The sequence below is a fragment of the Ranitomeya imitator genome, chromosome 6, assembly GCF_032444005.1.
Source record: "Ranitomeya imitator isolate aRanImi1 chromosome 6, aRanImi1.pri, whole genome shotgun sequence".
NCBI lineage: Eukaryota > Metazoa > Chordata > Amphibia > Anura > Dendrobatidae > Ranitomeya > Ranitomeya imitator.
In genome coordinates, this window is record NC_091287.1 from 493,018,745 (window position 1) to 493,037,982 (window position 19,238).

Genomic DNA, 19,238 nt, shown 5'->3' on the forward strand with positions numbered 1-19,238 from the left:
TAACTCTTCAAATGGTATAATTGCCCCTATATAGCCCTACAAACTATATAATGGCCCCACATAGCCCTCCAATTAGTATAGTATACTATAGTATAGTCCATAGTCTTGAAAACTGTATGATGGTTTACACATAGCCCTGCAAACTGTATAATGACCCCCACTTAGCCCTCAAAATAGTATAATGGACCCCCACATAGACCTCCAATTAGTATAATGACCCCACATAGCTGTGCAAACTGTAGAATGGCCCCCACATAAGCCTGTGCATGGAAAACACTGATGTCTGAATGAGGCATTATGTTTACGTTATTTGATTCTCTTCTCTTTACAGGGTGTCTCAGGAACAGAAGAAAGGGAACCTATTTTCAGCTGTACTGAGGATGCGGGTGCCCTTTGTGAGGCCTCTAATATGACAGTCTTATGTGAGGAGCCTGTAACGTGAAGCTGCCAGTGAACAACAAGAACAATCCCAGGCAGCTCCGCCACTAGAAAGCATTGCACTTATCGCCTGTGTGAATGGAGCCTTATTGTTGCTACATTGGGAGGAAAGTTGCTTAGGTGGCTTATTTCAGTGCCAGGACAGCAGTACCAGTGAAAGTGTTAACTGTGTGTGGTGCAGCTAAGGCTACTTTCACACTAGCGTTGTTTTCAATACGTCGCAATGCGTCGATTAGGGGCAAAAACGCATCCTGCAAAGTTGTCTGCAGGATGCGTTTTTTCCCCATAGACTAACATTAGCGACGCATTGAGACGCATTGACACACGTCGCAACCGTTGTGCGACGGTTGCGCTGTGTTGTGGCAGACCGCCGGCAGCAAAAAACGTTACATGTAACGTTTTTTGCTGCGCTGTGTCCGCCATTTCTGACCGCGCATGCGCGACCGGAACTCCGCCCCGCCTCCCCGCACCTCACAATGGGGCAGCGGATGCGCTGGAAAAATGCATCCGCTGCCCCCATTGTGCGGCGCTTTCACTGCTTACATTGGTGCGCCGCAACGCCGCATAGCGACGTGCAGTGCACAACGCAAGTGTGAAAGTAGCCTAAAACTAGCTGCCATGAAACAGAGTAAGGGTACCGTCACACAGTGCAATTTTCATCGCTACGACGGTACGATCCGTGACGCTCCAGCGTCGTAACAATATCGCTCCAGCGTCGTAGACTGCTGTCACACTTTGCAATCTACGACGCTGGAGCGATAATTTCATGACGTATGTGCGATGTAGAAGCCGTTGGTTACTATGCGCACATCGTATATGATATATGTTACACCATGCAATCATGCCGCCACAGCGGGACACTAGACGACGAAAGAAAGTTTCAAACGATCTGCTACGACGTACGATTCTCAGCGGGGTCCCTGATCGCAGGAGCGTGTCAGACACTGCGATCTCGTAACTATATCGCTCGAACGTCACGAATCGTGCCGTCGTAGCGATCAAAATTGCACTGTGTGACGGTACCCTTACAAGGGCTGCTGTACAGGCCACCAAGACCCAAAAAGTGACTTTACAGAAATGGTCACAAATTAGCAGGGCATTTATATGCAAGTGATGGGTAAATAACACAAAGCACATATCCATGAGAACTGAAGTGCTAATCTGCACAGCCAGAAGTCTGGGGAGCTTGTACATTTAATGCAGCCAAGCCCTGCACCCAGCCTGGAGAAGCATGTGATGATTCCAGGCGCCTGCTGTGCACTGATAGACTAAAGAGGGTGTTGTTAGTCTCTAATAGCAAGTCAATGTTGGTGCAAGCAGGCCTGGAAATATTTACATTCATAGTACAGGCTGCACGATACAGGCTGCTGACAACTTTCTGGTATAAAGACCTGATATTTTCCACTGCTAAGTGGTAAAAATACTACACCACGGGCAAAGATGTCAGCGTAGTATGTCCCTCACAGTCTGCGCTATGATCTTGCATGAGCTCAAACTAGCAAGCAGCGGTTTTAGGCCATATCAAGCCCTTCACCTACATATTGCTCAGATGTACTTGCCCTTGTAGAGGGCCCCTTCCAGTAATATATGTCCCCTATCCTGGCCCTTACCAATAATATATATCCCCTATCCTGGGCTCCCACTAGTAATATAGGTCCCCCATCCTTGGCCCCTACAGTGATATATTTCCCCTAACCTGGGCCCCTTCCAATAATATGTCCCCTATCCTGGGCCCCTATTGGTAATAAACTTACCCCATCCTGGGTAAGTACCAGTAATATATGTCTCCCACCTGGGGACCCTACCAGTAATATATATCTCCCATCCTGGGCCCCTTCCAGTAATATAGATCCCCATCCTGGGCCCCTTCCAGTAATATATGTCCCCCATCCTGGGCCCCTTCCGGTAATATATGTCCACCATCCTGGGCCCCTTCCGGTAATATATGTCCACCATCCTGGGCCCCTTCCAGTAATATATGTCCCCTATCCTGGGCCCCTTCCAGTAATATATGTCCACCATCCTGGGCCCCTTCCGGTAATATATGTCCACCATCCTGGGCCCCTTCCGGTAATATATGTCCCCTATCCTGGGCCCCTTCCAGTAATATATGTCCACCATCCTGGGCCCCTTCCAGTAATATATGTCCCCAATCCTGGGCCTCTTCCAGTAATATATGTCCCCCATCCTGGGCCCCTTCCAGTAATATATGTCCCCAATCCTGGGCCTCTTCCAGTAATATATGTCCCCCATCCTGGGCCCCTTCCAGTAATATATGTCCACCATCCTGGGCCCCTTCCAGTAATATATGTCCACCATCCTGGGCCCCTTCCAGTAATATATGTCCACCATCCTGGGCCCCTTCCAGTAATATATGTCCCCAATCCTGGGCCTCTTCCAGTAATATATGTCCCCCATCCTGGGCCCCTTCCCGTAATATATGACCCCAATCCTGGGCCCCTTCCAGTAATATATGTCCCCTATCCTGGGCCCCTTCCAGTAATACATGTCCCCCATCCTGTGCCCCTTCCAGTAATACGTGTCCTCCATCCTGGGCCCCTTTCAGTAATACGTGTCCCCCATCCTGGGCCCCTACCAGTAATATATGTCCCCCATCCTGGGCCCCTACCAGTAATATATGTCCCCCATCCTGGGCCCCTACCAGTAATATATGTCCCCCATCCTGGGCCCCTACCAGTAATATATGTCCCCCATCCTGGGCCCCTACCAGTAATATATGTCCCCCATCCTGGGCCCCTACCAGTAATATATGTCCCCCATCCTGGGCCCCTTCCAGTAATATATGTCCCCCATCCTGGGCCCCTTCCAGTAATATATGTCCCCCATCCTGGGCCCCTACCAGTAATATATGTCCCCCATCCTGGGCCCCTTCCAGTAATATATGTCCCCCATCCTGGGCCCCTTCCAGTAATATATGTCCCCCATCCTGGGCCCCTACCAGTAATATATGTCCCCCATCCTGGGTCCCTACCAGTAATATATGTCCCCCATCCTGGGCCCCTTCCAGTAATATATGTCCCCCATCCTGGGCCCCTTCCAGTAATATATGTCTCCCATCCTGGGCCCCTACCAGTAATATATGTCCCCCATCCTGGGCCCCTGCCAGTAATATATGTCCCCCATCCTGGGCCCCTTCCAGTAATATATGTCCCCCATCCTGGGCCCCTTCCAGTAATATATGTCCCCCATCCTGGGCCCCTTCCAGTAATATATGTCCCCCATCCTGGGCCCCTTCCAGTAATATATGTCCCCTTATCCTGGGCCCCTTCCAGTAATATATGTCCCCTTATCCTGGGCCCCTTCCAGTAATATATGTCCCCCATCCTGGGCCCCTTCCAGTAATATATGTCCCCCATCTTGGGCCCCTGCCAGTAATATATGTCCCCCATCTTGGGCCCCTGCCAGTAATATATGTCCCCCATCCTGGGCCTCTGCCAGTAATATATGTCCCCCATCCTGGGTCCTTACCAGTAATATATGTCCCCCATCCTGGGCCCCTGCCAGTAATATATGTCCCCCATCCTGGGCCCCTGCCAGTAATATATGTCCCCCATCCTGGGCCCCTTCCAGTAATATATGTCCCCCATCCTGGGCCCCTGCCAGTAATATATGTCCCCCATCCTGGGCCCCTTCCAGTAATATATGTCCCCCATCCTGGGCCCCTGCCAGTAATATATGTCCCCCATCCTGGGCCCCTTCCAGTAATATATGTCCCCCATCCTGGGTCCCTACCAGTAATATATGTCACCCATCCTGGGCCCCTTCCAGTAATATATGTCCCCCATCCTGGGCCCCTTCCAGTAATATATGTCCCCTTATCCTGGGCCCCTTCCAGTAATATATGTCCCCCATCCTGGGCCCCTTCCAGTAATATATGTCCCCTTATCCTGGGCCCCTTCCAGTAATATATGTCCCCCATCCTGGGCCCCTACCAGTAATATATGTCCCCCATCCTGGGCCCCTACCTGTAATATATGTCCCCCATCCTGGGCCCCTTCCAGTAATATATGTCCCCTTATCCTGGGCCCCTTCCAGTAATATATGTCTCCCATCCTGGGCCCCTACCAGTAATATATGTCCCCCATCCTGGGCCCCTTCCAGTAATATATGTCCCCCATCTTGGGCCCCTGCCAGTAATATATGTCCCCCATCCTGGGCCCCTTCCAGTAATATATGTCCCCCATCCTGGGCCCCTTCCAGTAATATATGTCCCCTTATCCTGGGCCCCTTCCAGTAATATATGTCCCGTTATCCTGGGCCCCTTCCAGTAATATATGTCCCCCATCCTGGGCCCCTTCCAGTAATATATGTCCCCCATCTTGGGCCCCTGCCAGTAATATATGTCCCCCATCTTGGGCCCCTGCCAGTAATATATGTCCCCCATCCTGGGCCCCTGCCAGTAATATATGTCCCCCATCTTGGGCCCCTGCCAGTAATATATGTCCCCCATCTTGGGCCCCTGCCAGTAATATATGTCCCCCATCTTGGGCCCCTGCCAGTAATATATGTCCCCCATCCTGGGTCCTTACCAGTAATATATGTCCCCTATCTGCAGGTGATATCTACTACATTATCTATTCTCAGATAGTTATCTCTGTGTTATCTGCAGTGTTAAAAAAAATAATAATTAAGAGGGGTGGTGGAGCAACTCTTTGTCTTGGGCCCCCAATCTTTTCTGACCCCAGCAACACATCGGCGTACAGCTAATAGTGGCAGACCTGTTGGCCGATATAAGGCCTCTAAATATGGGGGCCACAGTGTGATCACTGGCTCCAGACCCCTCCACCAACTGTATCCGCATCCTGCTCATGTATTGTAACCTAAATGTTTGTGTGATTTTACAATGTTAGCATTTGGGGCCCCACTTTAAACTTGTTCTTAGGGCCCCACTTTGTCTAAAACCGGCCCTGCAAGACAGGAAATGTTCCATGTGCACATGTATTTATATGTCGGAAGTTGTCCCTGCAACATAGAGGCCCCCAAGCACATCCATTGTGGTGGCCACAACACACCAACTTCATCAGGATGGTAAAATATTTGCATTTTGCATTGAATGCTAAACAACATGGAATTTTTAAGTTTCTCCAAACAGTATGGCCAAGGACAATGTCACACCTTTAGACATGTTGATGAGGCTACCCTGTGAGACAAAGGCTGCTGACCATAGTATAAACATAAGATCTACCTCAGACTGGCCGCTCTGTCTCCGCTCTGAGACTGATGATGAACTTATGAGCCTCTGAATGTGTTGTCTACAGCGATTGGTCGATACAGGTCTTGGGTCATAGCATCCCCAGCTTGGGAGTCCCAAAAACTGGTATAAAAGACCCAACCTCAATGAAGGTGAGCTCATTTGAGAAAAAAAAACCCTACTGATAAAAAGAAATCCCTGAGGAAAGGACTTGAAGGAACCTTGGCTTGACTTGGTAACTATATCAATGGCTTCTCCAGTTTTGGGTTTATTGGGGATTGCTGTATTTCCCTCTTTCACTTTTTGTTGGGTTATCTAGTTCACAATTTAGGACGTTTGCTCTTCTTCAGCTCTCTAATATCCTTATCGTCTTTTTGTTGTTTCTATATAATATGTAGTTTGGAGATTTTGTGATTCATTTCTTTGTTTTAGCAGGTTTATAGTGTTCGCTTGATTCTGGGTATAAAACCATGTTGTTTTATACATTGTTGTTGTTGTGCTTGATTTGCTATCTGACCCTTCTGTTATTATTGGGTGCTGGTCTTATTGTTATTGGTACTGCTAATAATATTTCTTGATGTTGGACAGTATCCTATTTATTCACGGCAATGGTATTTCTTACATTTTCGTCTGACTGCTATCTAATGTGAATGTGTAGGTTTAAGGGTATGTGCATACGTTCAGGATTTTTTGCGTTTTTTTTCGGCCGTTTTCTGCAGGAGAAACGCTTAAAAAATGCATGCATAAGCATCCCATCATTTTTAATGCATTCTGCAATTTTTGTGCACATGATGCGTTTTTTTCCATGAAAACGCATTGCGGTAAAAAAAGCAGCATGTTCATTAATTTTGCGGATTTTTTGCGGTTTTCCCGCTATTTAATGCATTGGGAACCTCCGGAAAAAAAACCTGAAAAGAAACCGCACGCAGATTTCTGGCAGAAATGTCCGTTTTTTGTCAGGAAATTTCTGCAAGAAATCCTGAACGTGTGCACATAGCCTAATGGTTGTTCCACCACTCGCATATTGATGTTCCGTCCTTGGGATTAGGCTGAACTAACACTGAAAGATCATCTAAAGAACGCTCGTTTCACGATTACCGTATCTTGCTGTGTAAGCAGACCGCTGATCACACGATGAATGAGCAAATGTTCATTCATTTACACTGCACAAAAAAAAATCATGGTTTTCAGTGGTATATATGAGACTTAGGCCGGGGTCACACTTGTGAGTGCAGTGCGAGAAACTCGTGCGAGTCTCTCCCCTCAATACCCGGCACTCGGACCGGAGTGTTCAGCCGCATAGAAATACAGGCAGCCGCACGCTCCGGTCCCGAGTTTCTCCAATACTGCTGAGAACCACTGCAGCCTGTGTGTACGGAGCCATCTTATACAGAGGTTACTTTGGCCTGCCTGTGTAAACAGTCTTACGTGACTGCTGATACGTAAAGGTTTACCAGTTAGCGATCATTTAGTGCTTTATGGCTTTTACTCTATACCAGGGGTCTCAAACTCGGCCGGGTAAATGGGCTGCACATGGGAAAACATTTGAATTGAAGGATTGTGTTCTTTGTGGGAAAAAAATGATGTTTCCAGTGATACCGTTATTTTTCTATACAACTTTTTGTTCATCTTTTTTTTTTTTTCCAATTTTTTATATTCTTATTAATGGTGTTTGCCATATGGGTTATGGTACAGGTGTTATTTTTTTATTTTTTTTACATAAAACAGCATTTTTACTGGTCAAATATTTTTCTGTTGTTTTTTTTCATACTATTTTTTTTTCTTTATTTTTGTCCCCAGTCTTTCCTCATGCAATATTGGTTTATAATTAGCCCCTTATATTAATTCTTGCCCCCATCCTGTACTAATCTCCCCAGTCCTGTAATGTCCCCCATTTTGTAATAATGTCCCCAGTCCTGTAATGTCCCCCTTTTTGTACTAATGTCCCCTGTCCTGTAATGTCCCCCATTTTGTACTAATGTCCCCTTTCCTGTAATGTCCCCCATTTTGTACTAATGTCCCCTGTCCTGTAATGTCCCCCATTTTGTACTAATGTCCCGTCCTGTAATGTCCCCCATTTTGTACTAATGTCCCCTGTCCTGTAATATCCCCCATTTTGTAATAATGCCCTCAGTCCTATAATGTCCCCAATTTTGTAATAATGTCCCCTGTCCTGTAATGTCCCCCATTTTGTAATAATGTCCCCTGTCCTGTAATGTCCCCCATTTTGTAATGTCCCCAGTCCTGTAATGTCCCCCATTTTGTACTAATGTCCCCTGTCCTGTAATATCCCCCATTTTGTAATGTCCCCTGTCCTGTAATGTCCCCCATTTTGTACTAATGTCCCCTGTCCTGTAATGTCCCCCATTTTGTACTAATGTCCCCTGTCCTGAAATGTCCCCCATTTTGTAATAATGCCCTCAGTCCTATAATGTCCCCCATTTTGTAATGTCCCCAGTCCTGTAATGTCCCCCATTTTGTACTAATGTCCCCAGTCCTGTAATGTCCCCCATTTTGTAATAATGTCCCCTGTCCTGTAATGTCCCCCATTTTGTAATGTCCCCAGTCCTGTAATGTCCCCCATTTTGTACTAATGTCCCCTGTCCTGTAATGTCCCCCATTTTGTACTAATGTCCCCTGTCCTGTAATATCCCCCATTTTGTAATAATGCCCTCAGTCCTATAATGTCCCCAATTTTGTAATAATGTCCCCTGTCCTGTAATGTCCCCCATTTTGTAATAATGTCCCCTGTCCTGTAATGTCCCCCATTTTGTAATGTCCCCAGTCCTGTAATGTCCCCCATTTTGTACTAATGTCCCGTCCTGTAATATCCCCCATTTTGTAATGTCCCCAGTCCTGTAATGTCCCCCATTTTGTACTAATGTCCCCTGTCCTGTAATGTCCCCCATTTTGTACTAATGTCCCGTCCTGAAATGTCCCCCATTTTGTAATAATGCCCTCAGTCCTATAATGTCCCCCATTTTGTAATGTCCCCAGTCCTGTAATGTCCCCCATTTTGTACTAATGTCCCCAGTCCTGTAATGTCCCCCATTTTGTAATAATGTCCCGTCCTGTAATGTCCCCCATTTTGTAATGTCCCCAGTCCTGTAATGTCCCCCATTTTGTAATGTCCCCAGTCCTGTAATGTCCCCCATTTTGTACTAATGTCCCCAGTCCTGTAATATCCCCCATTTTGTAATAATGCCCTCAGTCCTATAATGTCCCCAATTTTGTAATAATGTCCTCAGTCCTGTAATATCCTGTCCAGTAATGTCCTCAGTCCTGTAATATCCCCTGTCTAGTTATAATGCCCCCGTACTGTAATAATGTCCCTAATCCTGTAATAATATCCCGTTCTCTAATGTTCTTCGTCCTGTAAAAATGTGCCCAAATCTGTAATAATATCCCTCGTCCTGTAATAATGTCTCTCAGCCTATAGTAATGGTCCCCTGTCCTGTAATAATGTCCTCAATCTGAGGACACACATTCAGTTGAAAAGGAATGCTGACATCGACTGCCTCAGGTGAGGGCAGCGAATGTCTCAGGGGCCCGGAGACCCTTGCCCTAAAGTGTGTTAAAGTGGTTGTCTAGTATTGGGGTTCATGTCTGCAGTCACTCCATGTGTCGTGGCGACTAGGCTGGCTGGCATCGGTCAATACAAGTGACTTGTCTAGTCCAGAAGTATGCAAACCTGCATCTTGTGGTCACAATGACCGCCCACTCCCAGGGCCAGTACTGTACAATCCTGACCCCTCCCAGTGCAAGTTGGGAAGATTCACATGTCTGCAGTCACATAGCGTCACTGCAGACTTCAGCACAAAGACTGAACCCTTTAAATTGAAGGGGTCATCAAAAAATTATTTTTTTTTCTCAATAATATGAAGTATTAGTGTTTTAATCTCTAAAAAAATACTATTTTCTGAGCAGTAGTGAAATGTGTGACCCCTTCCGTCCGCATCTATGGGAGCTGTAGTGTAATGTGTCACCCCGCTCCGTCTGCCTCTATGGGAGCAGTAGTGTAATGTGTGACCCCGCTCCGTCTGCCTCTATGGAAGCAGTAGTGTAATGTGTGACCCCGCTCCGTCCGCATCTATGGGAGCAGTAGTGTAATGTGTGACCCCGCTCCGTCTGCATCTATGGGAGCAGTAGTGTAATGTGTGACCCCGCTCCGTCTGCATCTATGGGAGCAGTAGTGTAATGTGTGACCCCGCTCCGTCTGCATCTATGGGAGCAGTAGTGTAATGTGTGACCCCGCTCCGTCTGCATCTATGGGAGCAGTAGTGTAATGTGTGACCCCGCTCCGTCCGCATCTATGGGAGCAGTAGTGTAATGTGTGACCCCGCTCCGTCTGCCTCTATGGGAGCAGTAGTGTAATGTGTGACCCCGCTCCGTCTGCCTCTATGGGAGCAGTAGTGTAATGTGTGACCCCGCTCCGTCTGCCTCTTTGGGAGCAGTAGTGTAATGTGTGACCCCGCTCCGTCCGCATCTATGGGAGCAATAGTGTAATGTGTGACCCCGCTCCGTCTACCTCTATGGAAGCAGTAGTGTAATGTGTGACCCCGCTCCGTCCGCATCTATGGGAGCTGTAGTGTAATGTGTGACCCCGCTCCGTCCGCATCTATGGGAGCTGTAGTGTAATGTGTGACCCCGCTCCGTCTGCCTCTATGGGAGCAGTAGTGTAATGTGTGACCCCGCTCCGTCTGCCTCTTTGGGAGCAGTAGTGTAATGTGTGACCCCGCTCCGTCCGCATCTATGGGAGCAATAGTGTAATGTGTGACCCCGCTCCGTCTACCTCTATGGAAGCAGTAGTGTAATGTGTGACCCCGCTCCGTCTGCCTCTTTGGGAGCAGTAGTGTAATGTGTGACCCCGCTCCATCCGCTTCTATGGAAGCAGTAGTGTAATCTGTGACCCCGCTCTGTCCACTTCTATGGGACCAGTAGTGTAATGTGTGACCCCGCTCTGCACACTTCTATGGAAGCAGTAGTGTAATGTGTGACCCCGCTCTGCACACTTCTATGGGAGCAGTAGTGCAATGTGTAACCCCGCTCTGCACACTTCTATGGAAGCAGTAGTGTAATGTGTGACCCCGCTTTGTCCACTTCTATGGGACCAGTAGTGTAATGTGTGACCCCGCTCTGCACACTTCTATGGAAGCAGTAGTGTAATGTGTGACCCCGCTCTGCACACTTCTATGGAAGCAGTAGTGTAATGTGTAACCCCGCTCTGTCCACTTCTATGGGACCAGTAGTGTAATGTGTGACCCCGCTCTGCACACTTCTATGGAAGCAGTAGTGTAATGTGTGACCCCGCTCCGCCTGCCTCTATGGGAGCAGTAGTGTAATGTGTGACCCCGCTCCGCCTGCCTCTATGGGAGCAGTAGTGTAATGTGTGACCCCGCTCTGTCCACTCTATGGAAGCAGTAGTGTAATGTGTGATCCCGCTCTGCACACTTCTATGGACGCAGTAGTGTAATGTGTGACCCCGCTCTGCACACTTCTATGGACGCAGTAGTGTAATGTGTGACCCCGCTCTGCACACTTCTATGAGAGGAGAGCAGTAGTGTAATGTGTGACCCCGCTCTGTCCACTTGTATGGAAGCAGTAGTGTAATGTGTGACCCCGCTCCGTCTGCCTCTATGGGAGCAGTAGTGTAATGTGTGACCCTGCTCTGCACACTTCTATGGAAGCAGTAGTGTGTGACCCCGCTCTGTCCACTTCTATGGAAGCAGTAGTGTAATCTGTGACCCTGCTCCGTCTGCCTCTATGGGAGCAGTAGTGTAATGTGTGACCCTGCTCTGCACACTTCTATGGAAGCAGTAGTGTAATGTGTGATCCCACTCTGTCCACTTCTATGGAAGCAGTAGTGTAATCTGTGACCCCGCTCCGTCTGCCTCTGTGGGAGCAGTAGTGTAATGTGTGACCCTGCTCTGCACACTTCTATGGAAGCAGTAGTGTAGTGTGTGACCCCGCTCTGTCCACTTCTATGGAAGCAGTAGTGTAATGTGTGACCCTGCTCTGTCCACTTCTATGGGACCAGTAGTGTAATGTGTGACCCCGCTCTGTCCACTTCTATGGGAGCAGTAGTGTAATGTGTGACCCCGCTCTGCACACTTCTATGGGACCAGTAGTGTAATGTGTGACCCCGCTCTGTCCACTTCTATGGGAGCAGTAGTGTAATGTGTGACCCCGCTCTGTCCACTTCTATGGGAGCAGTAGTGTAATGTGTGACCCCGCTCTGTCCACTTCTATGGGAGCAGTAGTGTAATGTGTGACCCCGCTCTGTCCACTTCTATGGGAGCAGTAGTGTAATGTGTGACCCCGCTGTCCACTTCTATGGAAGCAGTAGTGTAATCTGTGACCCCGCTCTGTCCACTTCTATGGAAGCAGTAGTGTAATGTGTGACCCCGCTCTGTCCACTTCTATGGGAGCAGTAGTGTAATGTGTGACCCTGCTCTGTCCACTTCTATGGAAGCAGTAGTGTAATGTGTGACCCCGCTCTGTCCACTTCTATGGAAGCAGTAGTGTAATATGTGACCCCGCTCCGTCTGCCTCTATGGGAGCAGTAGTGTAATGTGTGACCCTGCTTTGCCCACTTCTATGGGAGCAGTAGTGTAATGTGTGACCCTGCTCTGTCCACTTCTATGGAAGCAGTAGTGTAATGTGTGACCCCGCTCCGTCTGCCTCTATGGGAGCAGTAGTGTAATGTGTGACCCTGCTCTGCCCACAGCCTATAAGACACATCCCAAATTTTCAGAAGGAAACTAGTGGGGGAAAAAATTACAGTCCGAATTCAGCTTACCAGGGATGGGATCAGCAGCGCTGGTGGAGCGTGGTCACAGCGGGTGTTCGGTGGTCCGGTGATATCACTCCCATTCTAGGCTGGTTTGACTCCTGCTGCCGTCACACTACTGGTAATTATATTCTGACTATAAGGCCGGGATCACACGCAGCGAGATACGGCCGAGTCTCGCAGGTTATAACCAAGCTCTGGTGCCGGCACTCCGGAGCGGAGCGTGCGGGCGCACAGCAATACATGGAGCTGCACGCTCCGCTCCGGAGTGCCGGTGCCAGAGCTTGGTTTTAACCTACGAGACTCGGCCATATGTAGTGTAACTCCGGCCTTAAGACGCACCCCCATTTTCCCCAAAAAAAAATTGGGAAAAAAGTGCGTCTTATAGTGCTGCACATTTTTCCACAGTATATCTTCTGTAATATCTGCAGATGTTATGTCTAGAGTTGAGCGAATTTGTTCGGATTCGGTTCCGAATACGATCGGCATCGAATATTGTTTTTGCAATATTTGTCGAACACAGACGAACGTCATTGGAATCAATGGGAGTATAAATTACTGAATATGTTCGGAACCGATCATCAAACATACATTCTGCAAGAATATGGTACCAATATGGCCCGAATATCGCAAATTCAGATTCGGTGACCAAATCAGGGTAAATTCGCTCAACTCCAGTTATGTCCAGTTAAGGCTGCAAATTGTGTTGCCGATTTGATACATAAATTCCATGTAAAAAAATCATCATCACATGACAATTACCGCAAAGGTATTCCCAGTAGCTCTGGGGATTTTCCGCAATGTTTGAACCTACTTTTTTTAGTCTGTTCTAAGCATGATTCCTGTCCCTCCCGGTTCCATATACTGTTCTTAATAAATTTTACATACAAAAAAAAAAAAAACATTCTTTGTATTAAAAAAGAAAATGTTCTATTGTTCAGTGTCTATTTTTTTTGGGACCTCAAGTCACCATTGTGCCAAAATTGGAGCAGTGGTGAACTGAAAGGGTTAATTATTGCAACACTGCTGGGTGTGACTTGGGTCTTTGCAAGGAAGGTAAATAAGATGTAACCAGGTCTGTCACCTCCAGAAGGTTTCCTTCACAGGCTCCATCAAAGAGAATCTCGCACAGTTGTAAGATTACATATCTTCATGAAGGCCAGTCTCCAGGTCTTTGGGTCCAAAAAAAAAGGGTAATCAAATAAGGACCGCGCAAGGTCATGGAAAAAAAAATGCAATTCTAATCAGTAGTTAAAATTTTGCATAAATCCAAAATGCGAGCAGATCTTTAAAGGGAACCTGTCACCCCGTTTTTTGAGATTGAGCTATAAATACTGTTAAATAGGGCCTGTGCTGTGCGTTACTATGGTGTATGTAGTGTACCCTGATTCCCCATGTATGCCGAGAAATACATTACCAAAGTCGGCGTTTTCGCCTGTCAATCAGGCTGGTCTGGTCAGGTGGGCGTGTTCACAGCGTTCTTTTCTTCCCCAGGTTTCCGTTGGTGGCGTAGTGGTGTGCGCATGTCCAAGGTCCGGATTCCCTGTGCCCACGTGAAGACACAGCGCGCGATCTGCGCTGTAATCCCTTTCATCGGTGCGGGCGGCCATCTTCCTGGGGCCGCGCGTGCGCAGATGTAGTGCTCTGCTGCACGGGGCATCAGGAAAATGGCCGCGGGATGCCGCGCGTGCGCAGAAGAGATCGCGGCGGCCATTTTCCCAAAGCCGAGATGCAATCCGGACCATGGACATGCGCACACCACTATGCCACCAACGGAAACCTGGGGAAGAAAAGAACGCTGTGACCACGCCCACCTGACCAGACCAGCCTGATTGACAGGCGAAAACGCCGACTTTGGTAATGTATTTCTCGGCATACATGGGGAATCAGGGTACACTACATACACTATAGTAACGCACAGCGCAGGCCCTATTTAACAGTATTTATATCTCAATCTCAAAAAACGGGGTGACAGGTTCCCTTTAAAATCCATGGCTGAGATCCGGAAAGCTATGTTCCCACCTTGAGAATTTGGTCAGTTTTTGATATTGCAGATATTCTGCACCTATTAGGTAAATTAAAGGGAATCTGTCACCAGTTTCCAATGCCATTTGTTTAAAGACGCAAAAACTTTTGTCTGTTCCCTTTAAACAACCGCCGATCAGCTTTTCCGTAGCAGTCAGCTGCCATCAGCTAGTGTAAATGCGCCCGAAAATTATGGCCCTGATTCGTCAAAGCTTTGGCAGGTCGCTAAGTTTGGGTGCAACACAAGGCTAGCCTAAAATTTAACAAATTTTGGTGCTGTCACTCCATTTTCGCCAGCTCCAACAAAGTGGGTGACATTGGAGCAGGATGTGAGAGTGGCAACCCCTGCTAGACAAATTCATGACATTCGTTGCTCAACAAATCTTATTCCAGTAGTTCCCGACTGGAGTAAGGCTGGGTTCACATTGCGTTCCTGGCGTCCGTTAGACGGACTACGTTACACCGCGGTATAATGCGGTGTAACGTAGTCCGTTAAAGCCGCCATTAATTCCTATGTCGGACGCTTCGCTAGCGCACGCCCACAATGCGTCGTTTAGGGGAAAAAACGCATCCTGCAAAGTTGTTTGCAGGATGCGTTTTTGCCCCATAGAGTAACATTACCGACGCATTGTGACGTATTGACACACGTCGCAAACCGTCGTGTGACGGTTGCGCCGTGTTTTGGCGGACCGCCGGGAGCAAAAAACGTTAAATGTAACGTTTTTTGCTGCCGACGGACCGCTTTTTCCGACCGCGCATGCGCGGCCGGAACTCCGCCCCCACCTCCCTGCACCTCACAATGGGGCAGCGGATGCGCCGGAGAAATGCATCCGCTGCCTCCGTTGTGCAGCGCATCAAACGCTAGCGTCGGAATCTCGGCCCGACGCATTGCGACTGGCCGAATCCGACGCTAGTGTGAAAGTAGCCTAAAAGAAGAACTTGGAGCAAATCAAAAGCAGTCTTTAATATCAAAAACTAGACAAAAAATAAGAGAAAGCGCAAATAATTAATCAGCGCCTGTGTGTCCAGGGTTACACAACTTGGCTATTTCATGAGGGACAATGACATTTGCATTGTAAACAAGCAACATTTGCTTCCAGATCAATTGTCTAGAGTCTAGACAATTGATTGCTATCTCCAATCACTTCTAACAGCAGCATACAAAGGGGCCATCATCTGAGCAGTCCTATGGATCTGGATCACACAATTCATCAGCATCATTAGTCGGCTCATCCTATTCCTAATCCACTGTACGGGTTAGACAATTTGTATGAGACAATCACACTTTCATAGTCGCAGGGGATCAAGCCGCAATGGAGACCAGACAGGCAGGTCCCTGGTGGCTTCTCCCCACCCAGTGCCCGGGATTGACATGCACCCACACCAGCGATTAGCAGCTTCCACTATCAGTTAGGCTACGTTCACATTTGCGTTGTGCGGGGCTGCGTCGGCAACGCACCGCACAACGCAAACAAAAACGCAACAAAACGCACGCTAAAACGCTGCGTTTTGCGACGCATGCGTCCTTTTTTGCCGAAAAATGGACGCAAAAAAATGCAACTTGCTGCGTCCTCTGCGCCCTACGCTTGCGGCCAAAAAACCGCATGCGTCGCAAAACGCAGCACAACGCATGCCCATGCGCCCCCATGTTAAATATAGGGGCGCATGACGCATGCGTCGCCGCAGCTGCGCCCGACGCAACCGCGCAAAATGTGAACGTAGCCTAAGCTGCCAAAGGGTTACACATTAGGCTACTTTCACACTAGCGTCGTACTCGGCCCATCGCAGTGCGTCGGCCCGACGTACTGACGCATACTGTGGAAGCGCCGCACAACGGGGGCAGCGGATGCATTTTTCCAACGCATCCGCTGCCCCATTCTGAGCTGCGGCGAGGAGGGGGCGGAGTTCCGGCCGTGCATGCGCGGTCGGAAATGGCGGACACAACGCACCCAAAAACGTTACATGCAACGTTTTTTTTTGGTGCCGACGGTCCGCCACAACACGACGGTTGCAACGTGAGCCAAAGCGTCGCAAATGTTAGTGTATGGAGAAAAAACGCATCCTGAAAGCAATTTTGCAGGATGCGTTTTTTTCTCCAAAACGACGCATTGCGACATGCGTCGTACGACGCTAGTGTGAAAGTAGCCTTAGCTGGGCTGTCTGGCATGTGACACCTAGTTCTGCTGATAATATCCTGATAAAACACTGATTGTATTGAAACTATGGCAAACTGCTGAGACAAGTGACCGATCCCTGGAATCCGGCTCAAGACTTCAAAGAAAAAAGACAGCGCCACAATGGATGGTGAAAAAATAAAAACTCACATTTATTCTGCCTCCTGATGTTTCGGTCAACAGACCTTTATCAAGTACGTTGTCCGGGATGGGCTCCCTGGTTCTGGACGTGCGCCCCTGTGTCCGCTGAGACCTTTATTTGCAAAGAAAAAAAAGGGTGCGGTTTTGACTTTTTTCTGTCTTGACTGATGGAATCCGGCTCAGTGACCCTACAGCAAGCAAAAAACGTTTTGCTCATTCGTCAGCCTATTTACACTTCAAGATTATTGGGAGATAATTGGGCAGTATGTATCAGGCACTGGCTGTATGATCTCAGCCAGGTGTACGTGTGGGTCGGGCAGCATGTACCAGCAGGTGGGTTCACTTTAAGGGGCATTTACACTAAAGGTACCGTCACATTTAGCGACACTGCAGCGATATAGACAACGATGCCGATCGCTGCAGCGTCGCTGTTTGGTCGCTGGAGAGCTGTCACACAGACCGCTCTCCAGCGACCAACGATCAGGGGAAAGACTTCGGCATCGTTGAAACTGTCTTCAACGATGCCGAAGTCCCCGGTAACCAGGGTAAACATCGGGTTACTAAGCGCAGGGCCGCACTTAGTAACCCGATGTTTACCCTGGTTACCATTGTAAAAGTAAAAAAAAAACACTACATACTTACATTCCTGTCACGTTCCCCAGTGTCAGCTTCCCTGCACTGTGTAAGCGCCGGCCGGCGGTGCTCTGCTTTACGGCCGGCCGGCGCTGACACTGGGGGACGCAGGGAAGCCGACGCTGGGGAACGTGACAGGAATGTAAGTATGTAGTGTCTTTTTTTTACTTTTACAATGGTAACCAGGGTAAACATCGGGTTACTAAGCGCGGCCCTGCGCTTAGTAACCCGATGTTTACCCTGGTTACCAGTGAAGACATCGCTGAATCGGCGTCACACACGCCGATTCAGCGATGTCAGCGGGTGATACAGCGACAAAATAAAGTTCTGGACTTTCAGCAATGACCAGCGATGTCACAGCAGGATCCTGATCGCTGCTGCGTGTCAAACAACAATATCGCTATCCAGGACGCTGCAACGTCACGGTTCGCTATCGTTATCGCTCTAAAGTCGCTAAATGTGACGGTACCTTAAGGCTATGTGCACACGTTCAGGATTTTTCGCTATAAAACGCACACATTAACCCCTTTCTGACCTCGGACGGGATAGTACATCCGAGGTCAGAAGCCCCGCTTTGATGCGGGCTCCGGCGGAAATGATCGCATCGCCGACCCCCGTCACATGATCGGAGGTCGGCGATGCTTCTGAATAGTAACCATAGAGGTCCTTGAGACCTCTATGGTTACTGATCGCCGGTAGCTGTGAGCGCCACCCTATGATCAGCGCTCACAGCACACCTGCATTTCTGATACATAGCAGCAAACATCAGATCGCTGCTATGTAGCAGAGGCGATCGCGTTGTGCCTGCTTCTAGCCTCCAATGGAGGCTATTGAAGCATGGCAAAAGTTAAAAAAAAGTTTAAAAAAAAGTTAAAAAAAATAAAAAAAATATAAAAGTTTAAATAACCCCCCTTTCGCCCCAGTCAAAATAAATTAATTATAAAAAAAAAATCAAACTTACACATATTTGGTATCGCCGCGTTCAGAATTGCCCGATCTATCAATAAAAAAAAGCATTAACCTGATCGCTAAACGGCGTAGCGAGAAAAAAATTCGAAACGCCAGAATTACGTTTTTTTGGTCGCTGCAACATTGCATTAAAATGCAATAACGGATGATCAAAAGAACGTATCTGCACCAAAATGGTATCATTAAAAACGCCAGTTCGGAACGCAAAAAATAAGCCCTCAACCAACCCCAGATCACGAAAAATGGAGACGCTACGAGTATCGGAAAATGGCATTTTTTTTTTTTTTTTAGCAAAGTTTGGAATTTTTTTTCACCACTTGGTGTCTATGAACTCGTAATGACCTGGAGAATCCTAATATCAGGTCAGTATTAGCATTTAGTGAACCTAGCAAAAAAGCCAAATAAAAAACCAGTGTGGGATTGCACTTTTATTTGCAATTTCACTGCACTTGGAATTTTTTTCCTGTTTTCTAGTACACGACATGGTAAAACCAATGATGTTGTTCAAAAGTACAACTCGTCCCGCAAAAAATAAGCCCTCACATGGCCAAATTGACGAAAAAATAAAATAGTTATGGCTCTGGGAAGGAGGGGAGCGAAAAACGAACACGGAAAAACAGAAAATCCCAAGGTCATGAAGGGGTTAAGCATCCTATTATAAGAATGCAATCCGTAATTTTTGTACACATGTTGCGTTTTTTTTCTGCGGCGGAATCGCATTCCAGAAAAAAACGCAGCATGTTCATTCTTTGTGCAGAATCGCGGGGATTCCGCACACATAGGAATACACTGATCTGCTTACCTTCCGCATGTGGCTATGCCCACCATGCGGGAAGTAAGCGAATCATGTGCGGTT